General features: G+C 47.7%; 1 protein-coding gene and 1 long non-coding RNA gene across 4 annotated transcripts in view; both read right to left on the minus strand.

The window, feature by feature from the left end:
* SAMD12 (sterile alpha motif domain containing 12) overlaps positions 1 to 17,309 on the minus strand; it is a 217,942-nt gene that overhangs the window by 112,930 nt on the left and 87,703 nt on the right. The window lies entirely within an intron of this gene.
* Positions 6,375 to 8,783, minus strand: LOC307220622. The gene is made up of 3 exons (XR_013841000.1): positions 8,448 to 8,783; positions 7,584 to 8,084; positions 6,375 to 6,543 (listed from the first exon to the last, which is right to left on the minus strand). It is a non-coding gene; the product is annotated as an uncharacterized lncRNA (long non-coding RNA).

The raw sequence follows: 17,309 nt of genomic DNA on the forward strand, positions 1-17,309 counted from the left end.
GGGCCTGAAGCCTCACAGGGACTGCTGCGCTCTGCTGCCCAGGACGACTCTCCTGGGTGGGTGTCTGAGGGCCCTGCTCCTTTCTGCCACTCACCATCTGGCCCGGGGCGGGGCCTGAAGCCTCACAGGGACTGCTGTGCTCTGCTGCCCAGGAGGACTCTCCTGCGTGGGTGTCTGAGGGCCCTGCTCCTTCCTGCCACTCACCATCTGGCCCGGGGCGGGGCCTGAAGCCTCACAGGGACTGCTGTGCTCTGCTGCCCAGGACGACTCTCCTGGGTGGGTGTCTGAGGGCCCTGCTCCTTCCTGCCACTCACCATCTGGCCTGGGGCGGGGCCTGAAGCCCCATAAGGACTGCTGTGCTCTGCTGCCCAGGAGGACTCTCCTGTGTGGGTGTCTGAGGGCCCTGCTCCTTCCTGCCACTCACCATCTGGCCCGGGGCGGGGCCTGAAGCCCCATAAGGACTGCTGTGCTCTGCTGCCCAGGAGGACTCTCCTGCGTGGGTGTCTGAGGGCCCTGCTCCTTCCTGCCACTCACCATCTGGCCTAGGGCGGGGCCTGACAGGCCTGACAGGGACGATTGCTGTCACTGCTGCTGCGGCCCAGGGGGATCCGGAGGGGTGCAGAGTTCTTTTTAAAATGTTTTAAAATTTTCCTTTTCCTTTTTATTTCTTTATTATTATTATTATTATTATTATTATTATTATTATTGTCATTATTATTACTGTATATGCAGGGATGGGGTGGGGGTGGGATGGATGTTTAGTTGGGAATTTGTTTTGATTTTGATGGATTTGTAATTTTTGGAGTTTTTTATTTGTATTGTTTTTTGTTTTTTGGGGTTTCTTTTTTGTTTTGTTTTCATTGTTTTAAGGTCTTATTTTGTTCTTAAGGGGAGGGGTCAGGGCTGCCGGGGAGTGGGTCCCAGCCAACAAAATGGCTGCGGCATGTTCCACAGGGGGGGATGCGTTGGGACAACCGATCTCAGTGATCTCGGGTAGGAGGAGGAGTTACGCTAAGACCAGACCATGTCATTACAGAGGAGGCAGGTTTAGTCGTTGTCTGAGGACTATCCCTGCCTCCAGGTCTGGTCCTGACCAGATGGATACTAGAATCAGCAAGGGATACCCACATGACCTGAAGGTGCTGCTGTGCAATGCCAGGTCAATGATTCATAAGACCACTGCCATCCATGACCTGATCATGGATGGGGGATTTGACCTGGCATGTGTAACAGAGACTTGGTTGAATGAAGCGGACGGGCCTGTTCTTGCTGCTGCTTGTCCACCAGGTTTCTCTTACGCACAGCAACCCAGGCCTTGTGGGCGGGGAGGGGGGGTTGCAGTGATTTTTAGGAAGTCATTAGTTTGCACCAGGCGTCCTATTGGGAAGACCCAGTTCTCTGAGTGCATGTTCTGGAAGTTGGGCAATAGGGGCAGTACAGGATTCCTTTTGGTGTACCGACCTCCCCGCTGCACCAAGGATTCCCTGCCCGAGCTGCTTCAGGTCGTGGCGGATGTTCTCCTGGAGACACCTAGTTTGGTTGTCCTAGGGGATTTTAATATCCATGCCGACACGACCTTACAAGGGGCCGCTCGGGACTTCATGGAAAGCATGGCCTCCATGGGGCTGTCCCTGAATAAGTTTGGCCCAACCCATAGCCACGGACATGCCTTGGACCCGGTGTTTACCTCTACGGATGTTGGTGACCTGACACTAACTAAAAGTGAAACAAAAGAAGTGCCATGGTCAGATCACTTCCTGGTGCAACTGGACTTCTCCGCGACCCTTCCCCTCTGCAGGGAGGTGGGACCGATTCGGATGGTCCGCCCCCGCCACTTAATGGATCCAAATGGTTTCCAGAGAGTGGTAGGGGATGCTTTATCCCATGTTGATGGCCTTTCAGCTGATTCCCTGGTGGCCCGCTGGAATGTGGAGTTAACCAGGGCTATTGACTGTTTGGCTCCGAAGCGCCCTCTCCGATTGCATAGAGCCCGGAGAGCCCCGTGGTTTTCCACGGATCTGAGGGCAATGAAACAATCGTTGAGACGGCTAGAGCGCCGGTGGCGGATAACTCATTCTGAAGCTGACCGGACACAGGTTAGAGCTCAATGTCGAGCCTACCAAGTGGCGGTAGCGACGGCGAAGAAGACTTTCATCACCGCCTCTATTGCATCTGCAGAAAACAGCAGCAGGAGACTTTTTCAGGTGGTCCGCAATTTAGCAGAACCACCTGCTACATCAGGGCCCAGTACGGGCCACATGATCTCCTGCAATGATTTTGCAAAGTTTTTTTGCAGATAAAGTCGCTCAGATTCGGGAAGAGGTAGACGCCACCGTGGGAGCAGGGCCGGGGCGGGAGAGTGCTAGAGTCCTGTCTAGTCAAATTGCATGGGATCAATTCCAATCTGTTACCTCCGAGGATGTGGACAGGCTGCTTGGACGAGTGAAACCAACCACCTGTCTCCTTGATCCTTGCCCATCCTGGCTTATAAAAGCTAGCCGGGAAGGACTGGGCGATGGGCTTCGTGGGGTGGTGAATGCTTCCCTCCGTGAGGGAGCCTTCCCAGACCCGCTGAAAGAGGCGGTTATCAAACCACTTCTTAAAAAACCATCTTTAGATGCGGCCACGATGGCCAGCTATCGCCCAGTCTCAAATCTTCCATTCTTGGGCAAGGTGATTGAGCGAGTGGTTGCTGAACAACTCCAGGCACGCCTGGAAGAAGCGGACCATTTGGATCCCTTCCAGTCGGGATTCAGGCCTCATCATGGGACTGAAACTGCCTTGGTCGCACTGGTTGATGATCTCCGGCGGGCTAGGGACAAAGGTGAGAGCTGTTTCCTAGTTCTGCTGGATCTCTCAGCGGCGTTTGATACCATCGACCATAACATCCTTCTGGACCGTCTTGAGGGGCTGGGAGCTGGGGGCACTGTCCTACAGTGGTTCCGCTCCTTCCTCCTGGGCCGTGTTCAGAAAGTGGTGGTGGGGGATGAGTGTTCAGACCCCTGGGCTCTCACTTGTGGGGTGCCTCAGGGTTCTGTCCTCTCCCCCATGCTTTTCAACATTTACATGCAGCCGCTGGGAGAGATCATCAGGGGGTTTGGGCTGGGTGTTCATCAGTATGCAGATGATACCCAGCTCTACCTCTCTTTTAAATCAGAACCAGTGAAGGCGGTGAAGGTCCTGTGTGAGTGTCTGGAGGCGGTTGGAGGATGGATGGCGGCTAACAGATTGAGATTGAATCCTGACAAGACAGAAGTACTGTTTCTGGGGGACAGGAGGCGGGCAGGTGTGGAGGACTCCCTGGTCCTGAATGGGGTAACTGTGCCCCTAAAGGACCAGGTGCGCAGCCTGGGAGTCATTTTGGACTCACAGCTGTCCATGGAGGCACAGGTTAAATCCGTGTCCAGGGCAGCTGTGTACCAGCTCCATCTGGTACGCAGGCTGAGACCCTATCTGCCTGTGGACTGCCTCGCCAGAGTGGTGCATGCTCTGGTTATCTCCCGCTTGGATTACTGCAATGCACTCTACGTGGGGCTACCTTTGAAGGTGACCCGGAAACTACAACTAATCCAGAACGCAGCAGCCAGACTGGTGACAGGGAGCGGCCACCGAGACCATATAACACCGGTCTTGAAAGACCTACATTGGCTCCCAGTACGTTTCCGAGCACAATTCAAAGTGTTGGTGCTGACCTTTAAAGCCCTAAACGGCCTCGGTCCAGTATACCTGAAGGAGCGTCTCCACCCCCATCGTTCTACCCGGACACTGAGGTCCAGCACCAAGGGCCTTCTGGCGGTTCCCTCACTGCGAGAAGCCAAGTTACAGGGAACCAGGCAGAGGGCCTTTTCGGTAGTGGCGCCCTCCTTGTGGAATGCCCTCCCACCAGATGTCAAAGAGAACAACAACTACCAGACTTTTAGAAGACATCTGAAGGCAGCCCTGTTCAGGGATGCTTTTAATGTTTGATGTATCATAGTATTTTAATATTCTTTTGGAAGCCGCCCAGAGTGGCTGGGGAGGCCCAGCCAGATGGGCGGGGTATAAATAATAAATTATTATTATTATTATTATTATCCTCCAACCGCCTCTAGGCACTCACATAGGACCTTCACCGCCTTCACTGGTTCTGATTTAAAAGAGAGGTAGAGCTTCATCCCTGATCACACACGGTTCCTTGCTCACATTGCATAGGTGGGTTAACCGATGCCCCTGCCTATTCTAAAAGTGATGACGGCAACATTTAAGCTCAGAATCCCTACGCCACAGGTTGATTTAATCGAGGCATAGCAGAAGTAAGGAAAAAGCTACATTAAGGCAAGTCCACAGAATAAAAGCGGCATCGCCACAGAGCTTGGCTCTATGAATTAAGTTCACGTTGATGCCTGGGGCAAAGAAGCAGGTGCAAGTAATTGCACACAAGCTTTCAATATAAGTAAGGATCTAAATCACTAAATTTCTACTGTTGCTCGTTAAGGCGAGATGCAAAGGAATTAAAAGAGTTGTAGCTGCTCTCATTGTTTTCTTAAAAAGGTTTTCCGGTGCAGGATATGTGCGATTTGTCAGCTGAAAGGAAAACCCAGGCATATACTGAAGACCACAGCCGTGGGTCCTGCTGCAGAGAGGGGGGTGCAGTTTTCTTCCACTTTTTACATGCAAAAGTGGCTGCAAAAGTCCAGCCACTATCCAAACGTAGACAGCCTAGTCCACGAATCCACATGGGCATTTTTTCCCATCTTCTGGTCTGTGAATGTTTGGTGCCTGGATTCCCCTGTGAAGAGCTAGGGGAGGGGGCACAGCCAAGACCGCCCCCCACTGATCTTGGATCTGGTGGGAGGAGCGAGGGAGGCATCTCCACCCCCAATGTGCGTAGCAACCAGTGTCATATTTACGTATAAGCTAAACAAGCTATAGCTTAGGGCCCCACTCTCTTGGGGCCCCCAAAGAATATAAAGGGGGAAAAATCTGGATGCACATTTCCAAAATATAACATAAAAAACAAAAAATAAAATAAAACCTACATACAGTAACAGTGTTTTGTGATGTGTAGGCTCCTACGATGTAAGTAATGGGCCCCGCCTGCTCCCTAAAATATCACTTAATAATTATTTCACTATTAATATGCTTCTTCTTAATTGTATTTCATTATTAATATTTTTTGTTGTTTAGTCGTTTAGTCATGTCCGACTCTTCGTGACCCCATGGACCAGAGCACGCCAGGCTCTCCTGTCTTCCACTGCCTCCCACAGCTTGGTCAAACTCATGCTGGTAGCTTCGAGAACACTGCCCAACCATCTCGTCCTCTGTCGTCCCCTTCTCCTTGTGCCCTCCATCTTTCCCAACATCAGGGTCTTTTCCAGGGAGTCTTCTCTTCTCATGAGGTGGCCAAAGTATTGGATCCTCAGCTTCAGGATGTGTCCTTCCAGTGAGCACTCAGGGCTGATTTCCTTAAGAATGGATAGGTTTGATCTTCTTGCAGTCCATGGGACTCTCAAGAGTCTCTATTAATATACTTCTTCTTAATTATATTTCACTATTAATATACTTCTTCTTAATTATATTTCACTATTAATATACTTCTTCTTAATTGTATTTCACTATTAATATACTTCTTAATTGTATTTCAGTTCAACAATTACTTTGATAAAAGTAAGTACCTCGGGTTAAGTACTTAATTCATTCCAGAGGTCTGTTCTTAACTTGAAACTGTTCTTAACCTGAAGCACCACTTTAACTAATGGGGCCTCCTGCTGCCGCCGCGCCACCAGAGAACGACTTCTGTTCTCATTCTGAAGCAAAGTTCTTAACCTGAAGCACTATTTCAGGGTTAGTGGAGTCTGTAACCTGAAGCGTATTTAACCTGAAGCGTATGTAACCTGAGGTACCACTTTACATATTTTGTTATGTGCAAATGGCTTTAGATACCTATTAGGTCCGTAAATTACCGTACCATATAGCATATATTCAACACAGAAAACAGTGACGATTTGTTGTTGACAAAGGACAGCTGGAGATATAAAGGGCCCCATTACCTTCAGTAGCTTAGGGCCTCATCAAACCTAAATCCAGCCATGGTAGCAACCATGGCCTGCAGTGACTGTGCTTTTGACTGACGTGTGAAGGAGCTCGACACATGTCTTGGTGTTTACCGGGGGGCAGGGCTGGCCAGAACAGCCCCCTTCGTGCATTCTTCCATGCATGTGCACAGTCTGAGCCCTACACCTGACCATCTAGAGTAGCTCATCGGTAGCTCACACCAAGTTAGCAACCCCTCTTTTAACCGTGATTAGCAGAAACATCAGTGAAAAGGCAACGCTTCATTGTGGGTAATACGGATAACGGAAGGGAGGGGGGACAATTTGAATGCAGGAGGGGAAAGTTTTCTATGTTTTTAGTGGTTTTTATTTTTATCCAGAGGGACGCGGGTGGCGCTGTGGCCACATGACCCGGAAGCTGTACGCCAGCTCCCTCAGCCAATAAAGCGAGATGAGCACTGCAACCCCAGAGTTGGTCACGACTGGACCTAATGGTCAGGGGTCCCTTTACCTTTAAACAATTTTTTAAAAGAAAAAAAAATCACTGTTTTTATCTGTAAGCCTCCTTGAGGTCAGGGGGGAAAGCGGGGTATAAATAAATAAATATACAACAACAACAATTTATGTAGGCATTAATTGCAAGCAACTTTGGGAGCCAATCTTGGCTGTAAATCTGCGGGGAGATATATCTATATATCTAAATATCTATATCTATATCTATATATATCTATATATTTACAAATAAATAACCAATCAGCCAACACACATATACCTATTTTGCCAGGCTTGCAGACACTGGGAGTTCTTTCCAGGGAGTTTCTCCTGTGAGAGAACATTAAAATGTGTAATGTGGCCCCAGTTTTGAAGATGGGAGTGCCTGCCAGATTTCTCTCCAACCCCATTAAAAAGAAAACCCCAAACGCAACACCAACCAAACCTCAGCATTGCAGGTTTTATCCCACGGCCATATAAACTGGATTTCTGCCAAGTACACAGATGAATCCAATTTAAGCATCTAGCACTGTATGTACAATCCCATATGGTGGGGAGACAGCACATAAAGAGCTGTCATTTAATCTCTCTCGTGCTACAAGAGCCAAGCGACACAAGAAGAAAATCAAAAACTCATAAGCTCTTAGGGGAGGGGGACAAAAGGAAAGGAAAGGGATGCATTCCTCCCCCCAACCTAAAAAAACCCAAAACCCTGTACTGAAGGGTATACTTGACCAGACCTTAAAAAGGACAGGATTACTGGCTTCAGAAAGGTATTAAGCAAAATCGGGGAGGCATTGCTTTCTTGTATATTACATGCTGGCTCTGGGGCAAAAATAAAAGTTCACGAGCCTTGTTTCCCAATTAATCTTCCCTTCACGTCTAAGAGCTAGTCACACAAGCTGAGGTGGCAGACTCTGGTGGGAGGTTTTCCAGCTGTACCAGTTCAAACTGCAAGTAGCAACGGTGGCGTAGTTTCCCTTGATTTAAACACACACACACACACACACAACTTGCATGGGGGCAACGTAAGAAGTGCCTTCCCCCTTATACATCCACCTTATACGTGGCTCATGTACCTCAGTGTTGCTTCCTCTGAATGGAAGGGGCTCTTTCAGGTATCAGACAGGCAGTGACATAGCGTGGGTTGCCAGTGGCCGGGGCCACAGGGAAGGTTGGGAGAGAAGGGAAACAACCGGAGTACGCATGCACATTCAACTGCCCAGTGGTGTCCGAGTCACCCAGGAGATGGCAGCCACAGAGACAAGAGAAGAAGAGTCGCTCCATTGTCTGGAGAGGTCACTTCCTGGTTTGCATGGAGAAGCCGTTTTCAACAGAGCCCAGCAACGGAAGCGCGAAGCTGTATTGGGGCAGCAACAGGTGTTGGAATTTTGCACCGCTAACCATTTTGCGCCGTGGGCAACCACCCCTTGGCCCCCATGCTACACCACTGCAGGCAGGAGTCTCTCCCAGACATACCTGGAGATGTCAGATATTAAACCTGTGACCATTTACCCATGAAACACGAACTTCACAGCACTTCCCTCGTCCTGGATATTACTGAAGAGCACTAGCAAAGTAAAAGGTAAAGGGACCCCTGACCATTAGGTCCAGTCGTGACCGACTCTGGGGTTGCGGCGCTCATCTCGCTCCATTGGCTGAGGGAGCCGGTGTACAGCTTCCGGGTCATGTGGCCAGCATGACAAAGCCACTTCTGGCAAACCAGAGCAGCGCACGGAAACGCCGTTTACCTTCCCGCCGGAGCGGTACCTATTGATCTACTTGCACTTTGACGTGCTTTTGAACTGCTAGGTTGGCAGGAGCAGGGACCGAGCAACAGGAACTCACCCCGTCGCGGGGATTTGAACCACCGACCTTCTGATCGTCAATTCCTAGGCTCTGTGATTTAACCCACAGCGCCACCCGCGTCCCACTAGCGAAGTAGGAAAGAACAAAAGCTGCCTTGTGCAGACCCACTGGCCCATCTAGCTCAGCGCTATCTACTGTGGATGGCAGTGGCTCTCCAAGATTTCATACAGGGGTCTTTGCCAGCCCAACCTGGATGTGGCTGGCGATTAAATCTGGGGCCCTTCTACATGCCAAGATTGTGCTCTAGCACTTGAGATGCAGCCCTGCCTGGAGGGCCGCAGCACCCGCTGGGTTTGACAAATCCCTCTCCTTCAGGTGCTAGTTTACTTGCAAGGAGTACAGTAGTACCTCGGGTTAAGAACTTAATTCGTTCTGGAGGTCCGTTCTTAACCAGAAACTGTTCTTAACCTGAGGTACCACTTTAGCTAACGCAATTTCTGTTCTCATACTGAAGCAAAGTTCTTAACCCAAGGTACTATTTCTGGGTTAGCGGAGTCTGTAACCTGAAGCGTCTGTAACCTGAAGCATCTGTAACCCGAGGTACCACTGTACTTTACAGAAGTGAGCATTCGATAATGTCGCACGCACCCACACCCCCTGCAGTATTTATTGATGCGGTTCAGAATCCCACCACCTCGCTCTGCTTCATTTATTGAAAGATTCCTGTGGAGCCTCGCACTCCCAGGACAGAGGCGGCAATCCGATCTCACAACCATCCGCAGCTTTGTAAAGTGCCACTGGAGGTTCGGCAACAATTTGCACTGAGCGGGTTCATAAAAATCTAATTAGCTGCCTCCTATGGTTCTCTCACTGGAGGAAAAAGCAGCCGTGTTAAACCTTAGTCCTTCAGAAATGTAGGTACAAGTGGTTAATATTCTCTTAAAGGAGTTTCAAACCTTCTTCTGCTTCAAAAAAAGGGGAGATTGTGCCATTTACACCTAGCTGTTTCACAATGAGTTTTATTCCCCAAATGTAGGCAACGGAGGACAGAATATTGGTATTTTAATGGAGGATGAGCTATTCAGCAGAAAGTTCACGAAAGTTTGCCCGGCCCTTTTCAGTGATAGAACTGCTGTTAATGAAGGATTTCAACGATGACTTCTGCAACTTTCTCTCTCTTTTAAATGTGTTATCTCTATATGGCAGTTCTGGGCAATCCTCCATATGAGAAACGTCTCGAGTTTTGTTGTTGCTGTTTAAACACACACTCAGACTGACTTTGCATATGTGAGCCCAGAGAAGAGAAGGAAGCGAGAGAATATGTTCCTACGCTTGGGAAGTTGGTCCCAATATTAAAGTGGTTCTCAAGGGAGGGATTTTGGAGGTAGAAGGAGAGAAACACTTCCAGGGTTATTTTTAAATCCATCCTTATAGAGAAAAGACATACACACAGCCCTCATTTTGTTATTTTCTTGAATTTCTCAAGCCCTCTGTATAAAACTAAGGAACTGTTAGTTACTGAAGCTGTGGAGGGTGTGTGTGTGTGTGTGTGTGTGTGTGTGTGTGTGTGTGTAGGGAGAATATTTTAAGGGATAAACAGTTATGCAAAAGCATTTTCCCACTTCTTTTTTGCCACTGTTTTATTTCAGGAAGATAATTGGATGCAAGTTAAAGTTGCCAGCTCCCCTGAAATTTCCTCAGAGAGGAAGAGAGAAAGATAATGCAGGAAAATATAGGCAGCAAGTTAATGAAATGATGCACACACCCACACGCACACACACCCTGGCTCTCCTGAACATTCCCCAAGTCACCCCAGGGTACCATGGCCACACTGGTTGAAAACCAAGGCATTATCCAGATAACTTGGAATGTGGGGAAGGGATATACTGCATTTTTCACTCTATAAGACGTACCTAGTTTTTAGAGGAGGGAAAAAAAGAAAAAAATATTCTGAATCTTTTATTTCTGTAGAGCCTCTTTTCAAAAGCTTGATTTTGCAAGCGAACAGGAGAAGCATTTTAACAGTCTTGGATTAGTGCTTGGATTTCATTCTCTCACAGAAAGCCCCAGGGGGAAAAAATGGGATCATCTGGCCGTTTGGAGAGACAGAGGCACATGGTTTGAGCAGTGATGGAATCCAAGACTAACTGAAGAGGGACAACAAGAATAATGTTCTCCTGTCTGTTTGTCAAGTGGCTCAGGCGGCTAAACAAGGGCTATCACACAACAACCTCACAACAGCCCAGTGAGGTTAAGGTGGCCCTCTCTGCGCAGCACCTCTCCAGCGAGGCGGGAGGAGAAACGGAGCCCCTTCCGTTCCTCCTCCCGCTTTGCTGAAGGGGCACAGCGCAGAGAGGGAGAGCTGCGCAGCGCCATTCGCTCCATAAGACGCACACACATTTCCCCTTACTTTTTAGGAGGAAAAAAGTGTGTCTTATGGAGCGCAAAATACGGTAGCTTTGTAGGAGAGCATGTGCTTTGTATGCAGGTTCAATTCCTGGCACCTCTGAGTAGGAGTCAGAGCGTTTCCTGCCTGAAACCCTGAAGAGCCACTGCCAGAAAGTTTAGACGATGCAGAGCAAGATTGACTAAGGGTCTGATTCAGTATAAGGCAGCTTCCTATGATTCTACAAACCTAATATATATCACGGAGGAAGAAAAAAACCTGCCTCCATTATGGGCTGGCTAGTTCCAGCCACTCAGCCCCATACCTTTGCCTCAGTGTGGGAGCTGTTGCCCAGCGACTACCAGCAAGGGAAGACTTGTCTGCTTCATGGGCTGAGAGTCTCAGGCTCTGCGGCATAGAGGTCAGAGGCTGATGACCGACACCAGAGAAGATCAAGGTCAAGGGCAGGAAATTCGACCTGTGTGGTTCAGATACCAACGGGACAACTTGTTGTTTCCTGATACCGCAACTGAATATGATTTTTCACGTAACGAGGCCACTTTTGAGAGCCTATCGGACCATAAAGCGGGATATTATTATCCTAAATGAATGAGCAAGCATTCTAATTTGGGTACAAATAAGGGACTGGAACTCTGAAGATAGGCCCTGGAGACCAAACTCCAAAACTGCACCCACACAGCTGAATGTACAAGGCGCACAACCCCCCCACAATTGCCCACCCCACATACAATTCAAAAGGATTTCACACCATTCCCTGCATATTCCCCACATACCCTAGTTTAACATTCTTTCATGGCAGAGCTCCTCTTTCATCTGACCAACTTCACAGTCTCTCTTTCTCCATGGCCAACACGGCCCTCCTAGCCTTTCTATCTGGCCCTTGGGATTCTCCCTAGGCCAGAGCTTAGGTCTAGAGAAAGAGACAGAAGCAGGGGGGAAGTACGCTAAAGAAAAGGAGAAAACCCCAGCTCTTTAAGACCACAGGGATTCCTATTGTCTGGCGTCAAAACAACTCATCTGCCAACCACAGCACTGACTACGCTCATTGGATAAAAGCATGGAAAGGTGGGAGAAGCCAGTGTGACTCATCTCATAGAAATCACATACAGGGTACCTGCACATTTTGTTTCATAACTTTATTTCTAGGAAAGCTAGAAACGTACTTTAAGAAAGAAATCTGAGTCTGGGGCTGCTACTGGCTGTGCGCCCAATACATCAGTACTTCCTGTACCCACCTCTTGCCAGCCTTGCTCCCAATTTTTCATCATCAACAGAATACCTTACCTGATAACCGAAGTGCTATTGGCACCAACCACATCACTCAATCCCTAGTCACATCCTCTGCAACTCTTAAAAATCAAGCCAGCCCAAGCTATATGTTGCTATGTCCATGTGGAGTTGCCACGAACATGCTCCAAAAAGGTTTGTTTGTATTTTCCGTGTTTTCCTTCTGTACTCTCATTCTGCAGAAGTCTCAGGTTATGTCCTTTTAAAAATTAATGTTGCTCCATTCAAATAAAAGTGCATTGCTAATGGCTTTTATGCTTCATCTGACAGAACACCCTTCATTTGTTCATTTACACGCTGGCAGTCAACAGTGTTATGAAACACCTTTTATTGCCGAGATGTGTGAAGATGTACAGCATCTTGTGGAAGGCAAAGATTTGTTGTTCTTTTTTTTTAATTTGACATGATCATAAAGCACAGAACCCAGACTGGCCTTTTTATTATGGATCCAGCAATAATTAATAATTTCAACAATATCGGCTTCTCCTTCAGATCAATAGTGAGGAATTTTTCCCGTCAGACTTTGCATTGATGTAACTGAAATTGATTTACTATGAATACATATATTGACAGGTTTTTAACTGTGACCTTCAGGGTAATATATTACTGTGGGCTTGGAAGTTAAAAAGTGCCTTCATTTATACAAAAAAGAGTTCCCACAGAGAGAGAGAGAGAGAGAGAGAGAGAGAGAGAAAGAAAGAAACCCACTTCTCTGAAGTTTAATCTTTAATAAAACAGCTGTAAAATATTTACACTCATACCTAAGAACATAAATGGATCTGAAAATTTGCCCTTTTGGTTAAAACCTTCTCAATGAAATTTCATTCAAAACGCATATTATTTCTGCATTTGGTGCTTTGCCAGTGTATGAGTATTTTGATGTAGACAGAGAGGTGTTAGTCCAGGTAAAACCAGCAAGGTCATAGCATGGTGTTAAGCCACATGCTTTTGCATCCAGAACATAGCTGTCAACTTTTCCCTTTTCTTGCAAGGGATTCTATTCGGAATAAGGGAATTTCCCTTTTAAAAAGGGAAAGTTGACAGCTATGATCCAGAAGGCTTCCTGGTTAAATCCTGAGCACCTGCCGTTAGAAGAACGTCATGGGCTGCAAAGGGTCTCTGCTTGATCATTACCAATTGGAGCAGAAAGTACCAGGTTATTTCATTGATTTTTTTTTTCATTTAGCTGCCCTTCAGTAGAACTCTCTCAGTGCATTAAAATAATACAATGAATGCAGAAAAATCACTTAAACCAAGAAAGCTGATGAAGGGGTGGGAGAAGCAAAAAAACATTTAACAGTGCAGTAAATGTGCATGTCACCGACACGGCACCTGGTGAGCTTTCCTGGGGAAAGTGGGTTGCAGCAACTGAGACGAAGACCCTCTTCTGCATCAGTTGTGTAGTGTTTGAGGGACTAATTATCTGAATAAGCAACAGCCGATTCCTATGTGCTAGTTCTTCAGAGCATTTTGATATTTCATCTCTTCATTCCATTTCCCCCCCATTGGGTCTGAGCCAGAGACTTGCATTTCACAAAGCTCCTGGCCCGTCTCCAGACTTCAGAAGTGTCAAGGCTAACACACTTGCAGCATATACAGTCATGAATGCATGAAGCATGAAAGAGGGGATAAGGAACTCCCAATGGGCAGGGATATGAGGAAGGCAAACACCAAGGAGCTGCAAGGCGCAGCAGCTCCCATCACATGATGCTGTGGAAGGTAGACCAAGACTCATAACAAAAGAAGAATCCTCCTGCGTCAGCCCGCACCCATGCATGAATCACGCGCACACACATGGACAACCGTGTTCTGGCTTTTCCCCCAAATGAGGAATGTTGTTGTTGTTTAGTCGTTTAGTCGTGTCCGACTCTTCGTGACCCCATGGACCAGAGGAGGCCAGGCACTCCTGCCTTCCACTGCCTCCCGCAGTTTGGTCAAACTCATGCTGGTAGCTTCGAGAACACTATCCAACCATCTTGTCCTCTGTCGTCCCCTTCTCCTTGTGCCCTCCATCTTTCCCAACATCAGGGTCTTTTCCAGGGAGTCTTCTCTTCTCATGAGGTGGCCAAAGTATTGGAGCCTCAGCTTCACGATCTGTCCTTCCAGTGAGCACTCAGGGCTGATTTCATTCAGAATGGAGAGGTTTGATCTTCTTTCAGTCCATGGGACTCTCAAGTCTCCTCCAGCACCATAATTCAAAAGCATCAATTCTTCGGCGATCAGCCTTCTTTATGGTCCAGCTCTCACTTAGGAACACCCAACTCTCTGCCCTCTGAACTTTGCATTGGTAAGTCAGCGACAAATCACACTTTCAACTTGATGGGACCTTTTCAAATATTAAGGAGGAGCGTGTTGTGGTCTATGCAGTGAAATCGCTGGGGAAGCAGACCCTAGCACAGCGGTTCGCAACCTGTGGGTCCCCATATGTTGTTGGACTACAACTCCCATCATCCCTGAGCTCTGGCCTTGCTAGCTAGGGGTGATGGGAGTTGTAGTTCAATGACATCTGGGGGCCCACAGGTTGAAAAAGTCTGCTGTAGGAGGACTGAAAATGGTGTGGCTGAGATTACAGAGGCCCCCAAGGTGGGAAGAGGAGACCTAGGGAAGAGGAATGACCAGTGAGAAGAACCAGCTACATCTCTCATGTTGGTCTCTTACCATAGCAATGACGGCGGTCAGTTGCGGGGTGGGCGGCAAGCGCAGCATCGGTGGTGGAGGGGTCATCATAGAAGGGAGAGGCAGCAGGCATGGCATGGCAGCTGAGCACACACAGCAGTGCAGGAGTTGCCCACTAAGCGTGGAATTCCACTGGCAGAGCAGAGCGCAGCAGAATCCAATTCTCATGTTCCCTACAGTATGGTGGCGGTCTAAACTACTGAGCCTCTTGGGCTTGCCGATCGGAAGGTCGGCGGTTCGAATCCCCGCGACGGAGTGAGCTCCCATTGCTCTGTCTCAGCTCCTGCCAACCTAGTAGTTCGAAAGCACATCAGTGCAAGTAGATAAATAGGTACCACTGCGGTGGGAAGGTAAATGGCGTTTCCATGCACTCTGGTTTCCGTCACGGTGTCCGGTTACACCAGAAGCGGTTTAGTCATGTTGGCCGCATGACCTGGAAAGCTGTCTGTGGACAAACGCCGGCTCCCTCGGCCTGAAAGAGAGATGAGCACTGCAACCCCATAGTCACCTTTGACTGAACTTAATCGTCCAGGGGTCCTTTACCTTTACCAGTGGTGGTGATGGGAGAGACACAGTGTTGCCTTCTTTCCTCCCAACCATATACAGTGGTACCTCGGGTTAAGAACTTAATTCATTCTGGAGGTCCATTCTTACCACTTTAGCTAATGGGGCCTACCGCTGCCGCCGCACCACCGTCATGCAATTTCTGTTCTCATCCCGAAGCAAAGTTCTTAACCTGAGGTACTATTTCTGGGTTAGTGGAGTCTGTAACCTGAAGCGTCTGTAACCCGAGGTACCACTGTAAGGTCTTGAAGAAAGAGAGATTGTGGCAATGGAGAGTAGGATAATCCCGACCTAACAACCAGAGGGCTTGGAAAAATTGAGATAGCGGTACAACCTCAAGTTATGGACGTGATACTAGGGTCTTGATGATTTCATGTGATGGTAGGTTCTTAAATAACTGGGTATAGAAAGCACATCCGTCACGATGATGAGAAATGTATCAGCTAATGTCTGAATGTAAGATTATGGAGGGTAGTAACGACAAAAGGTCTTGGTGGCCCATCTAAAAGGAATATTGGGCCTGGGCAGACAGAGGTTGCCATGGTGATGTGGTGTGTGAGGTGACAGGACAGAAAGAGCCTTTTTTTAAAAAAGCAAGGTATGATGGGAAGAAGAAGGGAGAAAAGAAACGACAAAGGGATGCCTTTGACTTGAGTGCTCCACTACTGTGGGGAGCAAGTCCCTCTTGAGACAACCAGGCTGTAAGATCTGGACTCCCTCCATCTTAATTCAGGTGGAAGTATGAGAATAAATCATAGTTCTTAAAGCTGTGACAGTCTCTATAGCATCTTGATTCTCCAAAGCAGCACAGACCTGGGGTAAGCACCCTGAAATCGGCAGAGAGTGGGGGTGGCAACCAACTTTTGTAACAATACATATAATGAATTAAGCTAGCTTGACACATAGCGGATACAAGAGCAAGGATGACAAAATAGAGAGGAAATCTAAAGCTGTTCATTGATGTCTTTAGCCAACTATTAAACCATTAATCACTTGCATATTAATTATTATTATTATTTTCATAATTATTATCGCTGTTTTGCCCTGCCTTTCTAATACACAAACATTACTTACAATGAAGCTGCAGGCAGGATCTAGGAATGCTTTAAAGCTCTTTAAACTGCTTAGCTTCTGATGGAACTTACCAAATGTTCTGTTAATGCAACCTAATGGCGCCTGCCTTTCGTTTCGTCTTGGCAATTGCATTATCAAGCGAATAAACTCAACGCAGCAAGCGCCACTCAAAGCCGCCTTAAGAGGATACAAGGAAGGAATGCATGAAAAATACGCAACCCAAATATTCCCCGGCTCTGAGCAATAGCAACAGACCCCACAACAAGGCGAGCTCTGTTTCCACAACGCACACCAGCCCACACATGAAGCTGATGTGCCTGAGCTAAGGGACACACCAGCCAATCTAGCCCAGAGCTCCGCTAGCAATGAATATCCAAAAATAGTTTCATGTGATCGTCGGGGCGATGCAGAAAACAAGCTTCTTCCTCCTATGAATCAGGATTAGGGAAGTAGGATAATGATTCCTTCACCACCACACGCCGCCGCCCTCCTCCAACAGCTCTTCCAGAGAGACAATCGGCAGATATTTTTCTCAAAATAGATCAACAAACTCTCAGAATTTCTTGCAGACAAGCTCAGAGAGGTGAGGCGGTCAGGCCTGTGCCCTTCCAAGCATGGCGATGAGGTGGAGGTCAGGAACTAGCATTAATTTCTCCTGAAGAAAAGTGGCCTAGTCATGGAATATTATTATTATTATTAGTAGTAGTAGTAGCAGTATTAGTATTAGTATTATTATTACTACTACTACTACTACTAATACCCCACCCATCTGGCTGGGCTTCCCCAGCCACTCTGAGCTGCTTCCAACAAAATATTAAAATACAGTAATGCATCAAACATTAAAAGCTTCCCTAAACAGGGCTGCCTACAGATGTCTTCTAAAAGTCTGGTAGTTGTTGTTCTCTTTGACATCTGGTGGGAGGGCATTCCACAGGGCGGGTGCCACTACCAAGAAGGCCCTCTGCCTG

Source organism: Podarcis cretensis (genome assembly GCF_951804945.1).
Source record: "Podarcis cretensis genome assembly, chromosome: 7".
Classification (NCBI taxonomy): domain Eukaryota; kingdom Metazoa; phylum Chordata; class Lepidosauria; order Squamata; family Lacertidae; genus Podarcis; species Podarcis cretensis.